General features: G+C 38.8%; 1 protein-coding gene across 1 annotated transcript in view; it reads right to left on the bottom strand.

Annotated features, from left to right (window-relative positions):
* gnb1a (guanine nucleotide binding protein (G protein), beta polypeptide 1a) overlaps positions 1-15,665 on the bottom strand; it is a 52,339-nt gene extending 36,674 nt beyond the window's left edge. The window contains exon 1 of the mRNA XM_082188800.1: positions 15,317-15,665. The gene's annotated coding sequence lies outside the window, so the exon portion shown is untranslated. The remainder of the gene's footprint in view (positions 1-15,316) is intronic.
* Positions 15,666-22,248: the final 6,583 nt, after the last annotated feature.

Below are 22,248 nucleotides of genomic sequence, written 5' to 3'. Positions count from 1 at the left end.
CACTTTCCATAATCACGAGCTTCAGCATCCAAAGCTTATAAAGCATTTTTAAACACAATTAATAATAATGTCGTCGGTTATCCAGCACGACATGAGCAGATCGTTTTAATTCACTGAAATTACGGCATTATGCTAATATTTCACATTGTGCCGTGGACGTTTGAGGAAGTAATATCTGGACTCTGATGAAGGCGTTTTAGGCAATCTGTGTTACATTGAATAAATCCCTTTGTGGGAGACTATATGCTTTATAACTTTCCTGATCATATACACAAACACACTAAAGGAAAACATTAAAAAGCATCATCCTTTAACAGTTCTGTCTGATAATAGACAGACGCCGTAATGCTTCTCTCATATATTGTCGGCAAATATGCATTTATATCATTTAATTGAGTCTTTGAATATGTCACATTGATATTTTAATGCATAAAAACGCATGTGTTCTGTGCATGATGTGTGTGTGGACAGGAGAGTTCGGCTGTCACTGTACATGCTTGATTTCAAACTATGTGGCGCTATATCCAGTTTGCTGCTATATCATATTCATAACATTCACTGCGTACTGTATGCAAAATTAACATTATATGTAGAGGTCGACCGATATGGTTTTTTTCAGGCCGATGCCGATCTTTTGAAATCCGGGTCGGCCGATGGCCGATTAATGCTGTCGATTTAATTTGGCCGATTATGTGCTTGTTTTTTACCTCTATTTGAAAGATAAAATGTAACACAAATAATTACTTAAGATAGACAAGATTTCTCAACAAAAACATTTATTGAACACTTGACCAATCTGCACTTGTTGTGACCTTGAGATATGTTTGGTAATTGTGCCTGAATGAACTGAAAATGTATTTGCTACATTTCAGATTAATATATTTGTTTTCCTTAATTTTAATTAACAGTAACTTAAACACTTTGCAGTTTGAATGATGTCTTGTGTAAACAAAATGACGGAGTATGTTTTTATGTTTCCACTGTTCGATCGCATCCGCGCCTCACACACACACACACACACACACACACACACACACACAAATATAAGTAAACACTTTGCGACTTTAAACACACGCGACTTTTCGATCGCGCCCGCGCCCCTCTCTCTCTCTCTCCCTCTCCCTCTCTCTCTCACACACACACACCATATTCCAGCATTGCAATCTTTACATCGCAGCCTGCTTCAGAGCTAAGGCGGAGCTACAGATTAGGTGTCCCCAAAGAACCTGCGTATCTAACAGTAGTTCCGCATTACATGAATTAATTTGCACGCGAGTTTTATTAATTTTTATACCGTGTATTCTCTGTGTAAATTTATACACCGAACCGTGACGCCCGTACCGTTTCGGTTCAATACGAATACATGTACCGTTCCACCCCTAGTCTACAGTGAAATAGTCACATATTACACTGTTTGGCCAGCATTTTAACCGTGTTTAATCCAGCTACTAGCTAACAGTATGCTAAAGTTAACTGCTGTCTAGCGTCACGATTCTAACGTCCGTTTTCAGAGCATCCAAGAGAAGCACAGGCATAACAGTAGCACCGAAATGAAGCACAGAAATCCGCATTGATATTCGGTCCGGTAAATAACGGTCGTTAAGGCACCAGTGCCGTATTAGCACCGGGTCTGTCTGTAGCTACCCAACCCTAGCGACGACGCTAGCAAAGCAAAGCCAGTCCTTCACTAATCTATAGTGCGTTGGTCACTTTTATTACTTATTTCTCTGCATTGAGTGACAACCCTCTCAAATATAAGACACACAAAACAGAACAAATAAAAGTATCAGATTCTCTGTCTGTAATTGCAAAATTCTTGCTTACTTATTGTGACATGATAGCAACCCTTCTGCTGTGATAATGCAACCTCAACTACGCTATCAATATCCAAAGTAGCCGAACGTCATGTCGCCTAATCATATTTTTTCTCGAAGTTGGCAGTAACATATAGGTTTTAATTAAATATAAAGGAGTTTTCTCCAAGGAACTTAGCTCCTTCCTTAGGCACTGGATGAGGTCTGCTCACTCTGCTGGAGAATCACTCTAGGCGCAGTGTGCGACGAACACGTGTTCCACAACAACAACACTAGGCTGCCCACAGATGCGCCCGCCTAATAATCGGCTTGATATACTGGATATTGGCCGATGCCGATTATGTTAAAAAATGCAAAAAATCGGCAGATTTAATTAACCCCTAATTATATGGTCTTTGAGTCCTAGTGTTCACAAACCTACACAGCATCTGATTGCTCACAGAATTAAGACGCTATCTAAAGTATGAATCTGTTTTTTAATTTTCTAATTATTTATTTCTAATTCTAGTAACTATACATGTCATCTCAGAAAGTTATGCGTGTGCTATTTACTATATTTAAAGTAAATAGTGTGATATTGGTCACCCGGCTCTCCAAGACATAAAAAAAAACATCATCCAATCATTTTTACCATATTAATTCAGCGCAAAAGCCTGAATATCAAGACATGACAAACAGCTAAAAAAACGGATTCATACGCATTACCCAACACTGGTTACCACACACTTTCTAGGGCAGCACTGAACTCAAGACGGCCTGATCGCACAGCATCCACTTCCTCTTCTACTCAAAGGTAAATGATAGTGTCCCCTGAACATGGGTGCCAATACTGTGGGTTTAATACATTCACAAGCACATGTATTTACTTTAACCGTCACAGCTTCCTGTCAACGTAGTGATTAGTGTGGTTGTGTGGACAGTGACATTCACAATGTAAACCTACAAAACTGCAGGAGGAGTGAACATCTGTGACTAATATTTGCTCTGGTTTTGAGGGAAGTGCGCATGTAAAAGTATGTAGGTCACATGACATACTGAAAGAGATTTCTGGTGATTGAGCATAATGACATGAGGAGGAGAACCGTTCTGCCGGCGCGTCCATTAACGGGCCATTACAGACCACTGACACGAGCCTCGTCTATTTTAAGCCATCATGGTGACCACAATAACACAACACAACACACACATAATGCCATGATAAAACTGCACTAGAGTAGCCTCAGGTTCTGCTTTACATCACTGCATGCTGACGGTCCGGTCGGGCCAGTATCCTTCAGATTCTGCACATACTTTCACTTTTTTTTTTTTTTAACAAACTTATTTGCATTATGTGCATTATATTTTTCAATGAAAGTTATTTTTTCTGTGAGACAAATTATTTTAAAACGTTCAAAATGTTTTATTTATTTTATCAAAACCTAGAAGCTTAAAGCTATGCAAGACTATGACAACTAACAATTCATAAACGCCTTTAAATTATGGGAAATAAATAAATATAAAACTCATAAATTATGGGAAAGGGTTTAGAACATTTATTTTACACGGTTCATAATGGATGAACTTCACGAGTCACTTCACCAGCGTACAATCTACTGACAAATGCACACAAGAAACTCGAAGGTCTTCACAACAAAACGCCAAAATAAAAGTTTGGTTTAACTTGAAGAAATGAAGACAGAAATATAATGGGCGACTCAATGTACTGTAAAAAAAAATAACTATATTAAGGAATATCACATCATAAGATTGTTTTCATACATGTTTTAATTTATACAGTAACTTTTGTGCAGCACCTTATTAAATAAAAATGCAATATTTTGTGCTAACGGTATAGTTATATATTCATTTAATCATACTTTTAAATTGTTAGAGCTTCATGAATTAATGTGACTACAACCATTGTTTTTGAATTCAATTGATTAGACATGTTTTTTGATTACTAACATTTTATGGAATCCAAGAAAGCAGAATTTTGGAAAAAAATGTATAGAATTTTGGAAAAAATACAACAGATTTCATAGGGTCCTACAAAACCAAGCAAATAAGATCTGTGTAAACCAGAGGGATCGGAGACACCAGAGGTTACACACAAGTATGCTAACGTGATCATGAAACACGTTATGAATCGTCATCTGAAACAAACGTGGAACCCGTGAAGAGGACACGACTCAATCTACTCCATCTGTGTTTCGATCATAGTTCTCAATCTGATCCACACAAAGTCTTGGACAAAAACTTGATTTTCTCAGCTTTTTGTTAAAACTCTTGCTGATACGCGTCGATAAAGAATGAATGAAAAAGGTGTTTTGTTTAAAAGCAGATGTTCTGTTCTTTCTTTTGATATACGAGATATTCTTATACCCATACAATGTTTCCCATACATTCATTTATTTGTAGCGAGTCTAGCGACCCGCCGCAATATCCAGTCTGAGCGCCACTAATACATTTTAAAATGCGTGAGATCTTGTGTACAGAAGACTGGCTGAGCATCTCTCACTGACGGAGAAGACGACTGACCAACGGTACGCATCACGAACACACTCACCTGCACAAATCTGTCCAAAACCCCTGCGCTAAAGCTAACTCTGATAAGAGTGTGTTCTGAACGCGGACACCTAACTCTTCTAGCACGCTTTCTGCAAGCACGTAATTAAGGGCAACTAAGGACGGCTAAGCTTGACGTTAGATACAGCCGGGTGGTCGATGCTAGCAGGTTGTACAAAGGCTAACGCTAACCGATATCGACTGTATTGTTAACTTTAACTCTGATGCAGAATCTCCTTCAATCCTGATGAATATTGAAAGATTTTCCACATGTCCAGAAGAGTCACACACCGAGGTCTTAGCAAAACAGAGTGAGAAACTTCCACGACGGGGAAGCTGGCTATCCGGTTGATTTGATTTGCTAGTTTCCAGGCTGAATCCGGGTCGGGACCAGAGAGAGAGAGAGAGAGAGAGAGAGACGCAGCAGGGGAGATGGGCAAGAAGGACAGGTCAGGAACGCTTGTTTCTCAGGAAAAGGAGACTCATTTCTATATTTCAGAAATGTCCATATGCCTTGTAGACACGACACCAGCGAGCCCGACGCACAGAGCCACTGGGTCTCATTCAGAGTGGCTGATATGCCTCGTTTAGACACACAGCATGGTCAATTTAATAACTGCATAATTTGTGCCATCATGAATAAATATTCAGGAATTATGTTTTTATTTCTTTCTTTTCTATTTTTCTTTCTTTCTATTTCCCTTTATTACCATTACCAATATTATTATTATTATATATGATCCTACTGTGCTAAGATTTTAAAAATCACAAAAAAAGTATAATATTTTGCCCATGTGACACTGTTTTTTGTCGTGTCTCATGTTTGTCTCTAAACAATTGTATTTAGATCCAGGCCGTGTGAATGCGTTTGCAAAGCAGCTTCCCAAAGATGGTGTCTGTGGCTTGTCCTGCACGGACTCATAATGTAAAACACAGGGACCACCTTCAAGAACTTGATTTATATTTCAGAAACCGTACAGCAACACTCGGCACGGGTGTCAGGGACTTGAAATAAAGGTAGCAGTAATTTAATACAATTGTGGTAATCATTCTATCTGACACCCTAACAGTGATCTTCTCTCTTCATAACGCCTCATCAGGAGGCAGAGATGAGGAGACGTCCAGATGTGTGGCAGATGTTCACCTTCAGGCCCATGTTTGCACACCTCGTACGCCTGTCCACAATCTTTCAACTTTCTACATATGAAGGAGCTAAATGCTAAATGTATCTATTTATTAAGATATATTAAGATCTGATTGATGTGATGCACTGAAATGAGGATAGTTTGCATGTCTGACCAATACTGAACAGCAGCGACGCTTTGTTTTTTAAATGTAGGTTCCTGTTACAATTCAGATTCTGAGGAGCATCAAAGAGGTGGACAGCCTTCACTCGCTGGATCATTCCTGTCTCGTCTTCATCAGGACCTCAATGATCCCCAAGAACATGTGGTCTTCAACATACAGCACGAGGAGGAGAGGAGGAGGAGAGGAAGAGGAGAGGAGGAGGAGAGGAGGAGGAGAGGAAGAGGAGAGGGCAAGATGTCAGAGAAGTGCCAGAGGAGGAGCAATGGGCCAGATTGATGGATACGATAACCACGCAAAATCAGCGTGTCGTCGAACATGTAAACGATATTCTTGTTTCTATTTTCCTGTCAAAATAACGGAGTTCATCTGGAAATATTCAGCTTTAAGTACAAGCAGAAGATCTGCCGGGTTCTCCGGGAGTGGGCGGAACTAATGCGCAAACGGCTAAATCTCATTGGCTGGCACTCATTCCTGTTTTAATTTCAGCAAATCAGTTCGAGCAAACGCTGACAACGTGATTAACACTCATGAACTCAGCAGCTCATGTGTTGTATATTGTCATTATCCGATTGTTAAGTCTGACGTCACGCGTGACGTTTAGCCTTTTCCGGGTCCAAGCGCTCCTCTCGTCCAGAAATAACAATGGTGGAACCTGTAAATTTATTTACGATCACGTCCTTCTTAGTGAGGCACCCTTGGCGGTCAAAAAGGGTTTAAATTCCTTTAACACCAACAGAGTGGTTAGTGTAGCTCATCACTCAGGTGGCATAATTAAGGGTAGAGTCCAGGCATCAATGAAAAAGAAGATTTACGAGGTTGAAGTGAGTTAGCTCAGGACACGGGACACAGCACTGCGGCATTGTAAAAACACTCAATAATAACCAAAACACTAGCGAAAGCGGTAGGTAGGTAGAGAGGACCTGGACTTTGGACCCGGAAAGAGTATTATCAGAGAGTGGTTACGTCACGACTTAACAACCGAATTAGTAGTAGAATTAGTAGTAGTATAATTATTATCTTTTAATTCCATATTTATTTTTACAGGAACAGTGAATGACCAACAATATCTTAAGCTCCACCGTCAGTCCTAAATTCAAAATAAATAAATGAAATAAAATTAAGTTAAAATGACAAATATGCATTCATGCATGATTAAGTTTTAGTTCTAATTACTAGAGTTCAATCATTAAATAATACTTGATTATCATAATATCATAATATAATGCTTGATTGACTGATTTTAAGAGTGTAGATTTAGATATTTAAAAAAGCTGTGCCATATTACAAAGATAAGCTGATTTGAAGGAAAAATAGTATATCAGTCTGGCGAGTAACCAAAACAATGTACTAGCCAATGGTGATTCTATAGCCAAGGTGTGCGGAGAGGGTTGCAGGGTTCCTACAGATATTGTAAAATTAAATTCTAGGACTTTCAAACACTTTAAGCACTACTTCTTTGGTTTTCTAGGATTACAATCAGAGGTCTCACTTATCAAACAATATCTTTATTATCTTTCAAATTCTAAAAAAGGCAAATAGATCAAAATAAACGAATTTAAAAAAGGTACAAATAAAGTGTAGCACATGCTATAACTGTGCTTATTTTAACCATTGAAAGGATACTATGACAAAGATATCGCTTTCCTTATTCAAACAGATTTTTTTTCCTCACGAATATATGATTGACCTGAAGATTGAAAGCTGTATCATATACTTGAATATTTATATGAGCAATATTACAGTCATATGGCTATTCAAGTATATGAAAAGTATGCGAACTGGCTCTATATCAGACGGGCTGAAGTGTTAATTTTGCGTGAAAAGATTAATTTCACATATTTTGTCTTTCAATAATTCATGCATTTTTCAAGTACCTTTTGATAAATATGCCTGTTTTCAATGGTTTTCCCAAACTTAAGTTTCAAAAAGTGAAATTCAAGTATTTCAAGCACTTTATCCGAACTCTCTTCCCCTTCCTGGTCCTTCTCGTGAGCATTGCACTCGTTATCCCGGTTTCCACTGTTAAGTCTGAATGTGATTCCTCAACCATGAACAAGGTAACTGCATCCCTTTGAAAAGCACAACATATAATTACACATTTCCTTTACATTACGCTGTGGTATTTTAGTTTGTTTCTGTTTTATCTTTAGGTAAAACACACCTCAGAAACCAGCTTAAAGTGGGACACCTCTCTTCATGTCTGAGGATCTCCATAAATCCACCACAACCAGAGGCCTTCCCTTACGAAAGGGCATTAGAATATATAAATAGTGGGTAAGTGTAGGAGTAAGCAAATAGTGTGTAAGTCTGTGGGAAACACACTGTCAAAACAACAAACATTTTTGGGGCCGTGAAAGTTGTTTGAAAGTTTGGTGCGGGCTGGCAACTTCTTTTAAGAAAACACTGGCAGGGAAAGAGTTAATACAAAGCAAGAAAGGTCATGTGACTGTGGCTCCGATCCAAAATTCTGTGAGCTGTCTTCCTATAGGCAGTTCAGGCATCATGGGTGAGCAAACAGCATTTCAAAAGGTTAGCAGCATGATTACATGATCGCGCTTCTGTTGCTCTAAGACAGCATCACAAGTATTGTTCAGGGAGAATGCAATCCCAGAATGCACCATGTCAAGCTCAGGGAAAACGTTAATTCAAGATGGCAGATGACAAAAATGTCCATTATAAATGTATGTTTAAAATTCACTGAATCCACAGAGCTCAAACCTATCCGTCTTAGCAGGTAGTAGCTCATGTAGAAAGCACATAGCAGGTTTTGAACAAAGCTCACTCCTCATGTTTACCACTGGACAACTGTAGGCCAGAATGCCACACATTTAACACTTGATCTCATCAAACTCAGATCCTTCCGGCAAACCAGCGCCGGCATCTGCCTCCGACCAAACCGGTTCCTCTGGATGCTCAACTCTGTCACACATGAAATACACAGCAGTTCGACGGCACACACATCCGACATCTTTACACGGCTCAAAGCATTTCCTCCATACAGTATAACCTCTGAAAACACATGTACTGTGAACTCAGTGCAAGTGTTTTACCATACTGGAATTTCCAACTTCGATACGGTACATTGAAAAAATAGCGATGTTCGATACCACGGGCAAACCTGCCATATAAACCTCCAGAGAGATCATGTTATCTCATTATTTTATGATGATTTGGTTGCAATAGCTTACACACAGCACACTGAGGCTTTATTACAATCATAATGTAATATGCGTCATCGTCCACCTTAAGTAAGGCAGATCAATAATATTGTTGAATATTAAATGTCCCCAACTAGGCAAGCTAAAAGCCAAGGCAACAAATAGCACAAATAAATACAATAGAATAAAGAGACTAAATAAACAGTGCTTGAGTCAGAAATACTACAGAAATTAATGTCGGCTAATCAAATGTAAAACCACACTGGATAGTTTTAATTGTTAAAATGAAATGCATATTAATGCTTACAATTAAAGTTACAAAAGTTATTCAGTCAAGAGCAGAGAGATGACAGACAACAGCAGGTTTATGAGGAGTTTATGCAGATCTAATATAGTGCTCCACAACACCATTAAACTACTTCTGCTCATTTGTATAGATGAATATTTGGTAATATAAATCAAAAAACTGTTCATAATGTCATTTTGAGTTTTTGATTCATTAGGACGAGTAGTCCATGTGCTCAAACTGAAGTTCATGGTTTTGTATCTTCATATATATTGCTTCAATAGACAGTGTGTTATGTTGCGATTCATCTGGAGCTGGCTTAGTTTGACCTCAAGGTCAAGGACCTGGTTGAAGACTGCTGAAATCATGACAGCTGCTCGGCTTTCCATCAGGACCGGACACATTTCTGCCGCCGTTCAGTTCAACGCTAGTTCAAGCCTTTATTCAAAATGCAAATGGTGCGTTTTCACATGCAAAAGCATACCAGTGTAGAACCAGCGGCTTACGGTATTACACTCCTGCAGGACGCTTTGCTTATTCAAAGCAGCACATGACGGCCCGATAACAGACGCGTATTCAAACGACCTGCGAGGAAAACAGTGTGACAGCTCGGGTCAGCCAGCGTGAGCATCACTCCACACGACGTGCCATCGCACTCACACATGATGCCCAGCACAGACTGGGAGGATAACTTACAGTTCATTAAGTGAGTTGGGTGTTAGCTCAGCAACGGCTCGGAGTCAGCCAGTTCATTCAGAGGAAGACTAAACCACTAACTCTTTTAGACTCTTTAAAGAGAGTCATTTGTTAGTGAATCAGACAACACTGCTCGCACTGTATGGACGACTCAACAGAAAGATGTGTTTCACACTACACTGTTTTACACCGCCTTCAATTCAAACAGCAAACTCACATTTACAACTCTGTATGAAATTTGATTTAGTTTGACTTGACACTATAGATTTTTAACCTAAAACAAAACTCCACAACTTTTGTCCATGCCTCACAGATGTAATAACTTATGATGTTCCAGCAAATCCCTAATATGGACAAAGGCATCCAGCTATCGCTGTAGCTGAACATAAAGAAGATAGAAATGCTTTGACTTATTAAACATGAAGACGATAAACACACGACTGCGACAATATATGGTTTATCTGTACTCTCGGGTATTTTCACAAGACTAAAGTATAGGCCTTTTTATAATGCAATGCTAATCGATATAGCATTAATTACAGTAAAGAATATATTTTTTAAAATTATATTTTCTGCCTCATTCTGTGATGAGAAGCCACTTCAGATCCAAAATCAAAGTTATTTCAAACACTCGACTGACTTTATGAAGTGATTTGAGTAAAAACGTAACGTTTTGCTTATTAAATGCACATCAGTAGTGAATCAAACTTGCACTTGCAGAACTGAAGTAGCATTGACTGACCCGATCGAGCCGCTCATCACACGGTCACTCCGCACTGTCAAACACTTAAAGGGTTCGTTCACACAGAAATTAAAATGCTGTCAGTAATTACTCTCCCTCATGTCGTTCCAAACCCGCAAGACCTTCGTTCATCTTCAGAACACAAATCAAGATATTGGATGAAATCTGAGAGTCTTTTGTTGTTTTGCGCACAAAAAGTATATGAAAAGCGGCTATTTCAAACACTCCTGTGTGTTTTTGAAGAGTTAAGCTTGATAGCCAATCACAGACATATCTATTGAGCGCATGAACGCAACGGACAACGAGAGGTGTTCAAGTTAGTCAGAATCCACTCTCAGTGCGTCTTATGTACCAAAATTGGTACAGAGAACCGTGAAACTTCACTAGTATTGGTACCATGACAACCCTAAACTAAACACATTCATACTATACAGAAAGGACTTTTTTAATGATTGCAAAGTAAGTTTCAAACTACAATTTTGAGTTCAGTTCCAGGTCCAATCCTGCTTCAACACACCCCTCTGCATGTTTCAAGTATAAAGGGGCGATCGCCCTAGACTTTAGCACGCAACATTTCTTTGGACATTGTAATGAACGAGATGTGTCAAGCTCTGTGATGCCATTTTAAAAATCATAAATTCAACATAAAACAAATGTACAAATATACGATCTATTCCACTGTAATGCAGCAGATTTAGAGTTTCGGGATTTTTTGCTTTTTTAATTAAGATATGATGCACTGATGTTCAATATAGGCCTACTAACTTATTGGTCATGTGTTTTCACGTAATACGAATTTGCAGGTCCAAGTGTGTCAAAATTGAACTTTGCAATGCAGTGAAAATACTTTTTAGCATGAGCTTGTGTTTCTGATGTCCAGTATTCACATGCCCTTATAGCCCTGAAACACTGATTGGTGGTCCAGGTGTGTGTGTGGAGCTAAACTCTGAAATGTGAGCTGACTGGATTGATTTTACTCCCATCAGAAGGCAAACATGAGCTGATGCGCTACAACCTCGTCATTCATACAGATTAGATTACGTGACGCTCTACAAATACTGACACAAACAAAAATATGCCATGAGAGTAAATGACAGCACGCAGTGGCATGAACTTTACTTAAGGATTAAAAAAGATCAAATATGCTGAAAGGGCATGTCAACTGTGGAGACAGCTGGGTAAAACAGACACGAGCCAAATCAGCACTATCACTGACCAAACCCATAATCCCGAAAGCCGCCATCTACAGACGGGAACAATTTAATCCTATTCAGAGCCGCGGCTGAAAACATGAAGTGGGATAAAAAGAGATCAGGGGGAAAAAACGCATTACAACAAAAGCAACAGATATCCACGAGCTTTACGTGCGTTTTGCATCTTCTTGCATATTATAATGATGCCAATTTGAACATTTTTAAAGTCCCCCTGTGGTGAAAATCCAGCTTTTAATGTTGTTTATGTGTCTATGTGGTGTTTTTAATATGCTTTAAGACAAACCATGTGTAAATTCATAAGTCGACAGCATTGCTGAGTATTTCCTCCTTAAAACTGCAGTGAACCAAAGACAGTCTCAAACACACGCTTTGAAATCGCTGGTGTTTCTGACGTCACAAACTACCTTGTAACCAATCAGATCAACGTGTGATCGTCAACCAGTGGATCTCTGAGCTGAGTGAGTGAGTGGAGGCGGGGTGAATTTGAATATTCATAGAACCGCGTATACTAAATGAGGCAAGGGTGTCGAGTTACATTCAAGCTATTTTAAGGCATGACGTTTTTTTTTAAGGGAAAAATGCTTAAAGGTATGGCGGAGGATGTTTTACTTCCTGGTGGGTAGTCTAAACTATTGGTCCTCCTAATTGTCAATCATTCTGGTGAATCAATCAAACTTTTCAAAAAGTGGAGAGGGCGGGTCTTATCTAAAATTTGGAAAGATCCACCGCTATACCTTTAAATATGTCATTTTGATGATCAAAGATGAGTTTTAAAGGGATAACATTGGCAACAGCTCAACGTCAAGCACAATGTCTCATTCACTTGAGCTGCTTCAAATGACTTGACTTTAAGGGTAGAAAAGATACTTTAAGTATGCAAGCACATGGCACAATGTGGTCCGGTTGAAGATACAGATGAACGCTCTTGCGCTGGTCTTGCAGTAACAAGTCAATGATTATATTCAATTGCCGCTGATATTAAACCTGATCCAGGCAAGTTGCTCAGCAAGATTCACTTTAGACTGCCGTTTCACCATGACAGAGGCTGACCTAAAAGAGAAAAATCAACCATAAAAGACAACATTTGCACCAAGGTTCCCGCTAAACCCCCTGAGAACGCGGCACTGGGTTACGAGACAAGATTCTTTTCTGCGGCCGCAAAATTTGGTGTAGAAACGATTTTCACTCAGAAATTGCTAGTAAATTTAAGACTGAAATAGAGTTCTCTTCTAAAATGTTCTTTAATAATCTTTTTAACTTTTTACAGTGCAGTAACTTGCCATACTTTACACTTTCTGTGGACCGGTGACGTGACTCAAGCGCCCTGGGGGGATTTAAGACGGTGTGAGAGTTATAAAGGAAAAGGTTTTCTTCTGAGACTTTGTTTGCTCTCTTTCATGAGTCCTGTAAATGTTTGCAGGGCTTTTATTTCATTCTGACGCTGACGTTTTGTTACATAAGACACAAAGCGCAGCCCACCTTACAGCTCAAATCCCTCCAACTATGATGGATGGTGCAGGTCCATCAAATGTTCAGACACTGTTTTGCAAAAATTGCTGTTTAAAATGTATTAAACACAGCTAATTTGGTAGCTGAAAACCATCTAATTAGCCAAAATATTGTCATGTCAAATTTTGTGAATGATGTCAAATTGAACTGAGCAGCAGATTCTGTGAGTTTACTGCATCTATACAGCTTTGTTTTCCGTGTATCTGCTCACACACACTGAGCTTAATTATGGGAATAAATAACAACTTACAGTACATGTGTCTTTCATGGTGCATCTTGTACATTGATCAGATTAAAGATATTTTAGACAGTTTGAATGCATCCTCCAACCCTGCAAGATCACCTTTGTTTTGTTTTTCCCAACGGATTTGGAAATATAGGCCTAATTAATTTCCATGACCATATTGATTGTGTGTTCAAGTCGACATGAAACAGAAGTTGCGCTCGTCTTTTCTTCTCTGTTGTGTATATCCGAGTGAAACGCTTCTGGAACAAGAACAAATGTAGGGCGGGGCTTGATTTTATCTGTGGGGATTTTGATTGGATGGTTGTGGTTTGCTATTGGCTGATCTCATGTGAGTGACAGGTTGCCCCGCCCACATCATCAGAGTAGAGAAGAGATGTTGCTGCAGATTCTGATTCAACATTACCAGGAACATGAAATAATAAATAAATAAAAAGATGTGCATGGATAAATCATTTATATAATAAACACTGCAATATTCCATAAAAACCAGTCCATTTTGATTTCATAGTGACTAAGAATCAGGTGTGTGAAGTGTGATTCATGAACACCCTGCAGAGCTCAGCTCCAAACTCAACGAAACTGAAACCAGCCAATTATATCGTCAAGATTCCTGAAAATACAGGACGGTAACCCTGTGACTGTGATTTACAGAAAATATACGAGAGCATTAATGTTTCAGATGTATAACAGTACGTGTGTGTAGCGTGTGGTAAGTGTGTTTTGTAGAGTGTCAGCTGTATAAGAACCGAGGCTATTTGAGCGTATATGTAATGTTTTTTAGCAGTGTATGAGAGCATGCGTGATGTGTGAGTGTGTGTGTGAGGCAGGGCTGTGTCTTCATCAGTCGCCATCTTGTTGGCTGCAGCAGCTGTAGGCCGTGAACACACACACACACACACTCACTGAGCACATAAACACACTAGTGCTGACACACACACACGCGCGCGCCCGCGTACATGTTTCAGCAGGACAGTAGATGCGCTTTAAACGGACACCGGCATTATTACATACAATCACAGCAATATGATTACGAACTGTGATGAAACACACTGATGCTGCTCTTCCTCATTGACATTTCCGCCACGAACACAACCATAAATCACTCGTACACAACACACACACACACGTTAAACAGATCGAGAAAATCCCATTAACTCCCGTTTAAGGTCGTTAAAAGCACAGGCTCAGGGTTAAAAACCAATCAAAGAAGCACTTCGATCTCTCACACACACACACACACACACACACACACATCCGCGAGAGTCCGGTGTTTGAGGGCTTCATCGAGGATTTATCATGGAGAACGATGATATTTAAACGCACAAACAGTGCGACTCCATGATGAAGTGAAGTGGGGGAGGTAGTTTGGCTTTATCCTCCATCTTCACTGTCCATTTCATCATCATCATCATCTGCACCAATGCAGGATTAAAATACTCAGCAAACCAGGGTTTACATATACAAATTACAACACCGTTGTAACGGAAACGCGAGTGCCCGATGGCAGAATCACCTGACTGTATTTACCGTGAATATGGAGCCCGATTATGAGCGCTGCTAGTCAGCTAACAGCACATCTCTGCCACATGACCGTGATTTGAGGAAGTTAACACATACTAAACCACTTATGTGGCCTAGTAATTTGATATTAGCAGCACATATTGACAAATAAAGCCACAGGGACTGTTAAATGTGTTTGTGTGAGTCCAGCAGCAGCAGCGGCCCCCACCCCAACCGAACCCCACAACAGCCGAATACAGGCAATCAGGCGACCGTTAAACAGATGATCAACACTGACCTGTGTTTCGTCGGAACAGTTCGTTGTGTGTGTATCATTGACTGTAAACAGCGAAGAGGGCTCCACAGCTGCCCGACCCGCAGACAGTCCGTCAGTCAGTCAGCGGAGAGCGGCACTCCCCGAACCCGCAGCCGCGACAGCTGCAACCGCGCCGATTCTTGCCCAAATAACGCAAGCTTCACGCAAACGCCTCGTGGTAAACGTGACCAACAAACGCTCGGTCCAAATCTAGCCTTTCTGTACGTCCCACGCGCGTCGTTCTCCGGTGCTGGAGTGGTTCTTCTGCGTTCCGTGTGTCAGGCTCTCGCTCCGGCCATCAGACAGCAGAGATGGGCGCGGTGAGTGACCCTGCTCTCAGGGCTGGGAAACCCCACGCTGCGCCTGCGTCACCACGCAACGCGTTCGACTGTTTTGGCGCGAAATCACGTTTGGGATATTTTAAAGAGTTAGTTCACCCAAAAAATGAAAAATCTGTAAGTAATCACTCGCCCTCATGTTGTTCCAACCCCGTAATACTTTCGTTCATATTCGGAACACCATATTAAGATATTTTTTATGAAATCTGAGAGCTGTCTCACTCCTTCATAGGCTGCTAGGTAATGGATATCTGCCTTTCCAGACACTAAAATATATGCAATTGTTTTGGTTGAATGAATATATGAATTTGAAGACCTGAATCATGTCAGGGAGCCTTTTAAAAATCACTTTGAGATTACTTAATTGGGTCACTTAAAATGACTTCATTCCATGATATTGAAGTTACATGAACAAATTATGTTTGTTTAACTGAATTGATTCATGTAGGACCGATGTACACTATTAAATCATGTAAATCCAACACACTTTTTTCAATGTACCCCACTCAAGATTTTTTTTAAGCTGTTACATGTCTTGAATAAGTATGGAAGCTTGTTTCCGCCACAGAATAAAACATTTTAAAAGATAATTGCGACTTTTTATCTCACAATTGCGAGATATAAAGTTAGAATTGCGTGAAATAAAGTCGCAATTGCGTGTTATAAAGTCAGAATTCAGACTTTTTTTCTCGCAATTGCGACTTTATATCACGCAATTCTGACTTTATAACACATGACATCTATTCTCAGAATTGTGAGAAATAAAAGTCCAATTCTAAGGGAAAAAAGACAGACTTTTTTTTAATATACCTCAGCATAGTTTAAATCTCACAATTCTGACTTTATAACACGCAATTGCGACTTTATATCATGCAATTCTGACTTTATATCTCCCAATTCTGACTTTATATCTCCCAATTCTGACTTAATATCTCCCAATTCTGACTTTATATCTCCCAATTCTGACTTAATATCTCCCAATTCTGACTTTATATCTCCCAATTGCGACTTTATTTCTCAGAATTGCGACTTTATATCTCGCAATTCTGAGAAAAAAAGTCACAATTCGGACTTGTTATATCGCAATTGTGAGGAAAAAAAGTCCGAATTGTGAGATAAAAAGTCGCAATTATTATTATTTATTTGTTATTCAGTGGCGGAAACAAGCTTCCATAAATAAGAGGGTTGCTGACAAGTATCACTGAAAAAAATTGTGTGTTGGATTTACATGATTTAATAGTGTACATCAGTTCCACGTGAATCAATTAAGTTAAACAAACAAACATCATTTGTTCTTGTAACTTCAATATCATGGAATGAAGACATTTTAAATGACCCAATTAAGTAGTCCCAAGAGTGATTTTTTAAAGGCTCCCTGATATGATTCATATATTCAAATTTACATATTCATCCAATCATTAAGACTTCATTCATTTTACCGTAACACAATAAAATTGACAGATTATAGTTTGCTATTAGCTAGAAATCATTTCTATTAGCATCTTAACTGCTAACATTTGCATACTCCATCAGTCAGAAGTTTTATAATTACAGACTCAGTCCACAGACTATATGCTCCACTCTTCTCCACAATGGTAACCCACTGTAATTTAAATGGTTCTAATAATTCCAATGTAATTAAACATTAAACACAATTACACACTGTCAAGTCCTCCCCTTTTCTAATTTTCTCAAAAACACATAAAATAATACAGTACACTTAATTTCAACATTTATTCTCTCTTAACTCAGCCATATGCAAAGCATGCTGGGAACTAACAAGCACCGCCCAGTTTCAGTTAATGCAACAAAAATCATTCATGTAATCCGACACCAACACATGTAATCCAACACAACATAAACTTAAATTTTACATATATTTTAAGCAGACTGAACACAATCAAATTAGGTTAGTGCAAAATGTATAGCAATTGTGTTGCTTAAGCTCACTTTCATTAAGCAATTTGAACAAGCAGCAAAAATCTTTTTTCTTCAGTGTAGCTAAATGGGACTACAGATGCTGAGGAGATGAAACATTATCACGTCGATCAGCTAAACTCAGTCCGCTTTTACAGCCTCGTTATGCTTATAATTGTGTTTTTATAAACTATATTCTAACTCAAACGTTCTGGGAAAATGTTTTTAGATTAAAACTGAAAGACTTGTTAAATTCGTGGGACTGTGGTGAAGTTCGTTCATAGCCTAGCTTCAAAATTCATAAAAGTTGTGTTCATCTGTGATAATTATCTTGATGGACAAAACGTGCAAGTATCATAAACCTGATCACAGAGCTTGTTTTTAGCGATAATCCAAAAGCCTATGGGAAAATCCTTTCTGTTTTTTGTCGAGGAAACCAGTGTGATGCGAACTGTGCCGGTTGGCCTATAGTGACGTCATTCCCAGTAAACGTCATTCCCATTATTAGTCTTCCCATTAATCCCATGTCTTCATTCAGGCTGAAGAGAACATGCACGAAAACAAGAGGCAGGATTTATCACGACCAATCATATCCAATCATAACCGATCATATCGTGATGGAGGTATTGCCTCCTCTCTCGTGATTTCCCCCATTCATCCTCAATTACCCCCATCAAACTCACCACACGCTTTAGTGTGTGTGTTTCAGTCAATGCAGACTTTACCTGCGGGTGATGTGTTGGACAGGGTTACTTTATAAAAATGAGTCAGTTTTATACTTTTTAATGTCACATTTTGTAATATCCGCGTTGTTTTATTTTTTGTAATATCAATTATTTTCTCATCCAGTTTCTTCTTTTAGGGTGATCTACTACTTCCGGTGAGATTCAGAAGTGTGTATTTGATGGACACTTTACTATCCCATGAGGCCACGGGAGAGGATTTATGAATGACAGTGAAGCGACGCTGGTAGATCACATGATAATGACAACATGGCGGATAAAGTACGTCCAGATTACATTCATCCTACACACACTCAGACTATAGAACATACTTTTTTAGCGGTCGTGAAGAAATTACTTATTCAAAATACGTACCAAGAGATTTCAAGCACAGCCGGTGTTTCTAATACAGTGAATTAATACAATTAATCTAATACAACTAAAACAGTGGCTGTGGGAGTGAGGGTGAAGTTGACATCTTCCTCTCTCTTCTGTTACCCTATAAGATGAGCTTATAGATCTTCTAGGTAAGACCCAGTGAATTGACAGTGTGAATGAGAGCCAGTGCTGCTTCTCCATCCCTCAAAATTGTGTCCTTACTGTGTTTTGTATCATGCATGTAATAATAGTTCATGTGGGTTTTGCTGTTTTATTTCCTCCTGTAGTTGGAGGAGTGGGCCTAACCTCTGTGTGCACACCCCGGGGAAATGCTCATCTGAACTAATTTAGGAAATATCAGTTGTGCAAATGACAATAATGTGACCCTGGACCACAAAACCAGTCACATGGGTCAATTTTCTGAAATTGAGATTTATACATAATCTGAGAGCTGAATAAATAAGCTTTCCATTGGTGTATGGTTTGTAAGGATAGGACAATATTTGGCCGAGATACAACTGTTGATAATCTGGAATCTTGAGGGTGCAAAAAAATCGAAACATTGAGAAAATCTCCTTTAAAGTTGTGCATTTATGTTCTCGATTTTGCTGCATCCACTCACAATTTTTATATATATATATATGAAGAGTTCAGATGCAAAAGCCTCTAAATGCCATCTGAAATTTCTTATAGAATGATCATTTTTATCAAGCTTGTATATTTAAATTCAATAATTTCACTTAAATCGCAATGAAGATTACCTATTAATTGTCATTTAAGTGAAATTACTGAACTTAAATATACAAGCTTGATAAAAATGATCATTCTATAAGAAAATTTCAGATGGCATTTAGAGGCTTTTGCATCTGAACTCTTCATATATATATATATTTACAGTATGAAATTTACTAAATATCTTCATGGATCATGATCTTTACTTAATATCCTAATGATTTTTGGCATAAAAGAAAAATGTATAATTTTGACCCATACAGTGTATTGTTGGCTATTGCCACAGATAAACCCGTGCGACTCGAGACTGGTTCTGTGGTCCAGGGTCACATATTTGTTTTTTCTTGCCTGTATGTTTTATTGATTGATTGTTTTTTAACTCTTTGTCTTAACTATCATTGAACTTGCTGAAATGTATATAGAGAGACTAGAGTTAGTCTTACAGCAAATGGTTTGTTCCAGTTAACTAAAGGCAGGACAATGACAATGTCCGCATTTAAGGGTGATCAGAAGCGAGGCAGGGGAACGGAGGGTGGTTTGGGTTCAGTGGCGGAGCCAGGATTTTTTCATAGGGGTGGCCAGGCAAGGGCCAGCAACCAGTCTGGGGTGGCATAGAAATCTTAATTTTTTAAGGGACTGTTTTAGTGCCTACACAACTTAATAAAGTTAATTTGTACATAATTGTAATTGAGATAGTAGTGAATTAGGAATCATGGAATACTGAGTGAATTTTATATATTTTTTGTATTATTACCCACCACCTCATATTAAAATGAATTAAATAGTAATAAAAGGGCACACACTATAGCTAAAGTTCATCTTGCTCAGTTAGATTGGTTCTGGTTCTCAAAATCTCCAATAATTGTTCTACATTGTTGCATCTTCATGGATGAGATAACATGCAGATAAATACTGTAGTCCAAAGATTATTCAACCTTCAATGCGTTTTATATAATCAATGAACTCTTCAACCAATTCTGAGTTTGTCAAAAAAATTTTTTTACCTTTCTATAGTAGTTGTCAAAATATATAATTGCAACAGTTCTATCATACCTAAATTAAAAAGGAAAACAAAAGTTTTCTTTTGAATCCCCATGTGCAAGAATGTGAACAAGGCGGAAGTCAACAGCACACAATGTAAAATGTTATGTTTTTCATAATGTAATGTTGCCAGAATGTAAAATTAGTTATTTTATGGATTTAAAAATTATTCATTTTTGTTTGTCCTTTACAAATTAACGCAAAATGAATGACTATCTTCTAGTACAAATGCACAGTGCTCACATTTAGGCCTATTTGGACATTAAAACATTACATACCAGTTTGTGCCTTATATTGTGATCTCACATAGCAGAATATATTAATCCAGACACATGTGACGTATATAACAAATACATGCATGCAGTTTTGACAGCTTTAATCGCCTTTTTGATTCTTGAGTTAATTGACGACAGAACTACGGCTATAGTGCGCCGCATCTGCGCGTGATGTGTGTACCGCTAGTATAGTACAACAGCTGTCAGCCGTATGACAGGAAAGTTAGTTAGTTTAACTGACATTTGTGGACTGACAATATCTCATCTTACCGAAGATAGCCAACTGAATAAGGACAACGCCCTTTTCTCAGCATCTGACAGAAGTGTCACAAGCTTTCACACACATCTTCTAAAATAAAAACGCATCAGACAAAAAAAAAAAGAGAATTACGTTTGTTGTTGACTGCACACTATTCGACTTACTCAAACCGGTCTTGCAACCCACCAGTTATAACCCACTCTATATGTACTATGTGCATATCACTGTGTGATGTTCTGCTGATGTTGCACATTTCTGCACTCGTTTGACTTGCGCCTGGCGCTGAGGTGAAGTCTCTGAAAAGTCTCACGTTTTTTGTGGTTTTAAAAAACGCAATTTTTGTCAATAAAAAAAGAGACAGAAACAGCAGTTGTGAGAGGGGTGTCGAAAGGGGTGACCAAGCTTAGACCAAGGGTGGCCACGGTCGGCAACCCCTGGCCACCCCCTAGCTCCGCCAGTGTTTGGGTTGTGAATGCTGCGGTCTCCTACAGTTAGTGAGAGAAGCTGGTGCTCGTTTTTAGACTGTTTTTTGTGTAACCGTAGTTTTTATCTTATCCACTGTTGTATGGACCTTTAGCGCTTCCTTGCCTTTAAAGCATTAAACTTCATTTTGGAACGGCCTTTAAACGGACGCCTGGTGTGATTCTCCTTGTGACCGCTCGGGTCTCTATCACATGCACACACAGGCTCTTAACACCAGTAATGGCTACTCGCATACACCATATACTCCTTTCAGGTTTGCATGGAGAAAACATCCATAAACATCATTTTGAGTCCTTACCTGAAGCACAAGTGGCCCAACCAGGGATGAAGCTATAGCGTAAAGGTGAGCATTGACCTCAAAACATTAAGGATGTTCCTCACAGAGAGTGACTGTTAAACACCGCCTTGTTTGATGGGAAAGACTCATGTGGTGGACGCCTATACCAGAACCCACACCAGATTTACCTGTTTCTCATCATCACAGAACTCCAGCTCTCCTCCTTTATTCACACCATTACTTCCCATTAATCCATTCAGATTCACTTATGAAAACTGAAGCCTCATTCTTTATATCTTATTATTTAGCATTTTTAATAGTGATACACATCACTATTTAACAATTCCATAATTGGACATTAACACACTACTCTATTACTAATGTGTCCACTAACACTAGATAAATCACGGGAGAACTCATTTTCTTTTTCCTGGCGGTATAGTGAAAAATCTAATCACCGCTTTTCAAACGATATCGGTTGTTTTTAATATC

This window comes from Leuciscus leuciscus, assembly GCF_965113295.1.
Source record: "Leuciscus leuciscus genome assembly, chromosome: 13".
Lineage (NCBI taxonomy): Eukaryota > Metazoa > Chordata > Actinopteri > Cypriniformes > Leuciscidae > Leuciscus > Leuciscus leuciscus.
This window is presented reverse-complemented; position numbering and strand designations above follow the sequence as displayed.